At 41.5% G+C, this 6,000-nt stretch overlaps 1 protein-coding gene across 1 annotated transcript in view; it reads left to right on the top strand.

Annotated features, from left to right (window-relative positions):
* The first annotated feature begins 402 nt into the window (after positions 1–402).
* The window catches only part of EXTL3 (exostosin like glycosyltransferase 3), a 196,010-nt gene continuing 190,412 nt past the window's right edge, over positions 403–6,000 (top strand). Inside the window, exon 1 of the mRNA XM_054988380.1 lies at positions 403–507. The gene's annotated coding sequence lies outside the window, so the exon portion shown is untranslated. The remainder of the gene's footprint in view (positions 508–6,000) is intronic.

The raw sequence follows: 6,000 nt of genomic DNA, 5'->3' as shown, positions 1-6,000 counted from the left end.
CGCAAGCTCATACCCTACCACAAATAAGAGGTGCTACTGGACTCTTTGTCTTTTCTACTGCTACATACAAACACAGCTACCCATCCTGATCTAGCATCACCATATGTTTACTTCCCCAAGCCAAGAAAATAAGCACTTGTCGTTCCCCTGTGACATGGCGCTTTCCCTACAACAAGTGACATCAGTACTTTGCACTTCAGACATTGCTATAGATACGTTTATTATGCATTTTTTTTTAAAAAAAATACCCTTTTCCTTGTTCCTGTGTTTCCACTAGGGGGCTCTTCATCTCATTTTTCCCCCTATTAATGAAGCTCTGCTTCCCACAATGCACTGAGCAAAAGCCACTATAGGCATTGCCTGCGCGCTGGGATTTTTTAACAATGCTGCAGGAGTGTGGAGGAAGCTGTGTGTGTCCTGCGCTTTCCTTGTGTGTGACCTTTTCGCCGCTTCCGACAGCCTCGTGTCTTCTGACCTACTGTCTGCTCTGCTCCCTGGAGCTGTAAGGTGAGGGCTGGAGAGGTTTGTTTTTCTCTGTTCGTTGGACTGTTTTGCAGTGTGGGATCCGTAGTAGTTGTTGGGGAAAGCTGGGCTGTTCAGACATGGCTTCTTCCCCCTGCAAAAAACCGCTTCTCGGGGGGTCCGGGGTGGCGAAGACTTTTATTTTTTGTGCTCCGTGACTTTCTTTTCCATTCTCTGCGTCCTTTAAAAAAAAGGATGCTTGCTCCTTTTTTCCCCCAGTGGTTTACATGACTTGGGGTATAAGGAGGAAATAGGATTTCCGACTGGCTCTCAATGCGTCCAGTGCCAGCTCTTGCAACGGTGTCGTTAGTTACAAACACTCTTCCCAAATCGCTTGGTGCATGCAAAACTAGAATGAAAAAGGCAAAAAGAATAGCAGGCGAAGGTGTTTGTAAAGGGCGACCGTGAAAAGAAAGGCTTGGAAGGATGAGTACCTTTTCTAACTGTGTCCAGTCCGTGTGCTAAGAATACACACAGAAAACGCGATGCTTCATGCCACGAACGAGGAACGGAGCTTGTGGTCCGTAGTGTCACTTACTTGAATGCTGAGAAGGTTTAATGTGGTGGCTCTTCTTGGGATCTGATGTGCTGATTCAGTGTGACCAGTCCTGGCATACATACCTTTTCCCGTGCCCTTAGAGGGCAACAGAAAATTAATGCAGACGCTCTTATGGGTGGTGCAGGACAGGTTCTAATGACTTGTACAGTTGTCACAGAGCGCATGGCAAAGGCTGAGTTTTGTGGCTGTTACTCACAAGTAGTCCCATAAGGAGCTACTTTACATGTCAGTTTCTTGGTGCTGTCAGGTTGGAGCAGGAGCAGTTCTTCTTAAGCCATTTTTTCCATAGCTTTGCTCCCTGAAACCCCTCTTTAATCAGAGGTTTCCGAAGTCAAACCTGGGATTTCAGATGTGCAAAGCACATGTTTCGCTAGGGTTATTATAACCCTTCTTCATCGACCGCTAACATGTAAGTCATTTTAGGCTGTAGACTTTTCATTGCCACAGTTAGAAGTGCGATTTATGATCTACTAGGGTGATATTTCAGTTTTCAGGAGAAAAGCTGTCTATTATTTTACAAATTTCCGTTTGTGATGGTTTCCTGACTTTTGTAATAGGAGATGCTGAGAAATAACTTGCTTGTAAAATGTAATCAAACATTTTTGAGCCTGACAGTGAATTTTCATGCATGTTTATTAACATGTTAGTCAACAAACAACATGACATAGCTACTTTTTAAACTCACATTTCGGTCTTTTCTTTAAGGAGTTCAGAGTAACATACTCTAGTTGTCTGATATCATCCATGCAACTGTTCTGTGTGATATAATAGATAAAAGACACCTTCCACATCGTTCCGGTTTCTCAGAGCACAGGGCTCACATGGGAAGGAGCCATTTATATCTGCATCTCCCTGGTCCATTTCCAACCTCATACTGCATATACATCTTACTGGCTTTTAGAGATACAGTATTTTGATACGAAGCTTCCTCCATTCCACCCTCATTATTCATCACTTATCTTTGAATGCAAGTCGCAGATAACTCGAGGTGGCCAACAAAGTACTCATGGATGTAGGGATCTTTTGACCCCTCCCTCAATCTTACAAACTGTTTACTAGAGGCAAGTGTTTTATTTTAAAAAAGAATTTGTTTTTGAATAATTAATATAAAACTTTTTTTAAAAAAAAGATGGTATCAATTCGTACCTTCCTAATGAGGAAGCAAAATAGTGAATATGAAAAATAAGCAGGGAACTCTATCCCTGTACAAGAGATGAATAACTGTAACACATTTTACAATATACTGCAGACATCTAAACTCTTCAGATTATGTATTTATGTAAAGAAAGTCATTGGGGGGCTGCTTGTAATGCTCTTTTGCTTAAGCAAATCAGTACCTATTGTTACCTCTGGAATGTACCCTTAAATGTAGAATGTATAAACACACAAAGTTGCCTTCTGCTGAGTTAGGCTGTGGATCGTTCTAGCCCAGTATTGGCTACTCAGACTGGTGGTGACTCTCCAGTCTCTCAGGCAGAGGTCTTCTTTACTCCTGTTTCCTGCGATCCTTTCACTGGGACTGCATCTGGGACCTTCCATATGCAAATCATACACTGTTTCTCCAGAATGATAACACGGGTGTGGGTGTGATTCGTCCTCCATTCAAAAAGACACACTGAACACTTGGTTCATGGACATGATGGCTTTTATCTAATTTCCTTCTAGCTGCATAATTACTTTATTGTATTGTATAATCACTGGAGTTGCATAAATTGGGGCAGAATGAGTAGAATTGAAAAAGACTGTTGAGACGGCAACCAGGCCAAAGTTAAAACAAACACAGACATGCTTCATATTTTCTCACGTTGTATCAGTGCTGTCGGTACCCTGTACAAACTCAAACATTCCAAACTGTGTTTTTTATGTTTCCAGAGGTATTTATTTATTTAAACTCCTGTTGGATTGCTCTTGATCTTCATGGAATGTGCTTTTCTTCCTGCACTTGAATCTATTTTTGCTTCATTTACCCTTCCCCACCCCCTGAATTCTTACTTCTAATTCTTTTTACTCTCTTGTAATGCAACTGCTTGCTTTGTTTTTGGAATTGTAATTATTGCTGAGGAAATCACTTTTGCTGCAAGTACAATGGAGGAAGTGTAAATATTTTGTTCTTCCTTTAATTACCACCCCATCACATCTGTCTTCTCATCTGCCAAATCAGACTCCAGCCCAATGCCCTCTACCCTTGCCTGCCTTCTTGTTATCACAAGACTCTACAACCAACTTCATTTTGTCCTTAAATCTCCCTGCTTAGTGAAAGAGTGGTACTTCAGTCACGTATGGTGCCTGAAAACATGTCCATCCATGTTCCCTTTCTCCTCTTTACATGGCTACTTGGGTTGTGTGTTAAGAAGCTGTCTTGAGAGTGAAAACTCTTGGAGGGTTGCTATTGGGTACACCCACCCTTTGTGGCTGACTATTGTCCAGTGAACATTTTGGCTGTAGCTTCTCTTCCTCGCCAGAATGGCTCTTGAGCTTGTGCCTGAACATTTAGTTATGCAAGCTCTCACCTGTAGCCTAAAATAGTAGAGCCCAGCCACAAGTTGACCACGTCTGTGAGAACTAGCCTACACTTGTCTTTTGTCTTGCATACAAGATAGTGTTTTCATTCTGGGACAAATTGCTGCAGCTTGAGATGCTGTAGGATGCAGTGTGGGTGCTGTTGTGACTGGCTTATTTACAGAGTACTGACAAGAAACTGCATTTAGACATCTTTGTAAAAGGTGGTTGTGGTTTGAGCAACACGTTCTGACTAGTCTATTAGACATGGATAACAAATCCCAGTTTGTATGTGAACCCAGGTTTGTCTGCTTCTTGCTTTCCCACCTCCAAGCAGGGAGAACATCTATATACTGCTGCCTCTGAGACCAAGTAACGTCAAGGCATCCTGCAACTCAGCAAACCATGATTTGTAATTCAAATGTCCCAAAAAACCTGCATTTGTACAAACTGTGGTTAACAAATAAGCTTCAATTCATCATTTCAAGTCATGTCTTAGTCCCACTCAGCAAAATTCAGTTTAGACAGTCTGCATTCAAGCATAATAAGTAACCAAGGTTTACTCCAAAACATGGTTTATAAGCCACACCTTCATTAAGTCTGAATACATCCAACATGTAACTCTGGTATTTTGCCTCACTAGTAGATAAATACAGAGCAAAAATGCCAAGGAAAGAAGATTTTCCTCTCAGGATATGGAGATCATCCTCTTAATCGGAAGGGTTAGTTTCCTACAGGACATCTAGTAAAAGTAAACAGTAAAATCTGTATCAAGAGCTTAACAACAGGTAATCCGCTTTAGCTAGCTGGTTTACTTCAGAGAAAAAGTGTGATAAAACTTGGAATGTTTTTCCAACTGGTTCCAATGAATTCTGGGTTCCAAACCTACATTTTCAGAAGCATGTGGGCACATTGCTAATTCCTTTACCTCTTTGCAGAGTACAGACAGCACAGTACGTATTTGGCTGTTCCTGCCACTGAATGCAGGAATTTACACAAATTGAAATTTGACAGCAGATTTGGAGGTTTTGTCCATAGATGCTGAGTTGATTTTAGTGACATCTGGGTCTGGATTTTTAGCTGTTTCTTCTTGGTTCCAATTTATTTATTTATTTACATCATGTAAATGAGGCTGGATGAATATTTGTCAGAGATGCTTTAGGCTGATCCTGCGCTGGGCAGGGGGTTAGACTAGATGGTCTGTATGGCCCCTTCCAACTCTGAATCTATGATTCTATGATCATTTGTAGTCCATCTTTTTCATTGAGAATCAAGGCAGATTACTTTGCACAAGAGAATTTAAATGAACAAGAATGGGGCATCCAATACAATAGAGGTTTGGATTTCAGGAATCTGAAAATGAGCAGAAAATTGATAGAGCTGAAACCAAGCTGAAAAAGGCAAAAGCATTAACAAGACACATTAAATGGTACAATTATACAGAAGGATCATACTTATAGCAACAGACAGTGATTAAACGGTGCAGGAATTACTCAGTAGGATCGTACTTATAGCCGCAGACTGTACGTACTAGACTAGTACAGACCACAGCCCCCATTCCTTTAGCAAAACATATTTCTGAAAAACATTTCTTTACAGTATAATCCTATTACTTGTGTAAAAAAGCTCTCCTGAATGATTTAATTTCCTATTTTTTGCAGAAAGCCAGGAGAGTGGGGGTCTTCCTGACCTTCTCAGGCAGGCCGTTCCACAAGGTGGGAGCCACAATGGAGAATGCTTGTGTAGGGACAGTTGTTGAGTTTGCCCATTTGAAGGGTAGCACTTGCAGGAGACCCTCAGATGAGTGAAGCTGTTGTGGTGGAGCATAGGGGGAGAGGTAGTCTGACTGATATGAGAGACCCAGGGCATGAAGGGCTTTGTATGTGATGGCCAATATCTAATCACTTCCCCCTGGAAAAGTAGATTGGAGACTGGGCGATGATTGGCCATGTCATTTTTTTCTGTGAATGTTTTTTTAAAATAGTGGACAGATAACCGCCTCTTTGAGCTGCTAAGGGAAGGTGCCATGAATTAGTGATTGATTTATGATGTACACAAAGGGCTCATTTATGTGGTCCTCCTTACATAATTTTAGCAGCTAGGATGGGCAGGGGCCCACTGCATAAATAGTAGCCTTCCTGGATCCTGCTAACATCCATCATAGTAACTGAGTCAAAATGGTCAATAAGCAGACCAGAGGAAGTGTCAGGCAATTCTTCGGCTTGGCCTATATTATGACTGGCATCCAGATCAGAGCATAGCCATGTTATTTTATCAGCAACCCCCCCCCCCAACAAAAACTTTGCAAAGGTATAGCATCTAATTGTTCTTGAGACAATACAGGTTCAGATTTAGGAGTCAGCAGATATTAGGATACCGTAAGCAGCTGACATCTATGTGGACCATCTTATAGAAATAAC

Source organism: Eublepharis macularius, chromosome 1 (genome assembly GCF_028583425.1).
Source record: "Eublepharis macularius isolate TG4126 chromosome 1, MPM_Emac_v1.0, whole genome shotgun sequence".
NCBI lineage: Eukaryota > Metazoa > Chordata > Lepidosauria > Squamata > Eublepharidae > Eublepharis > Eublepharis macularius.
This window is presented reverse-complemented; position numbering and strand designations above follow the sequence as displayed.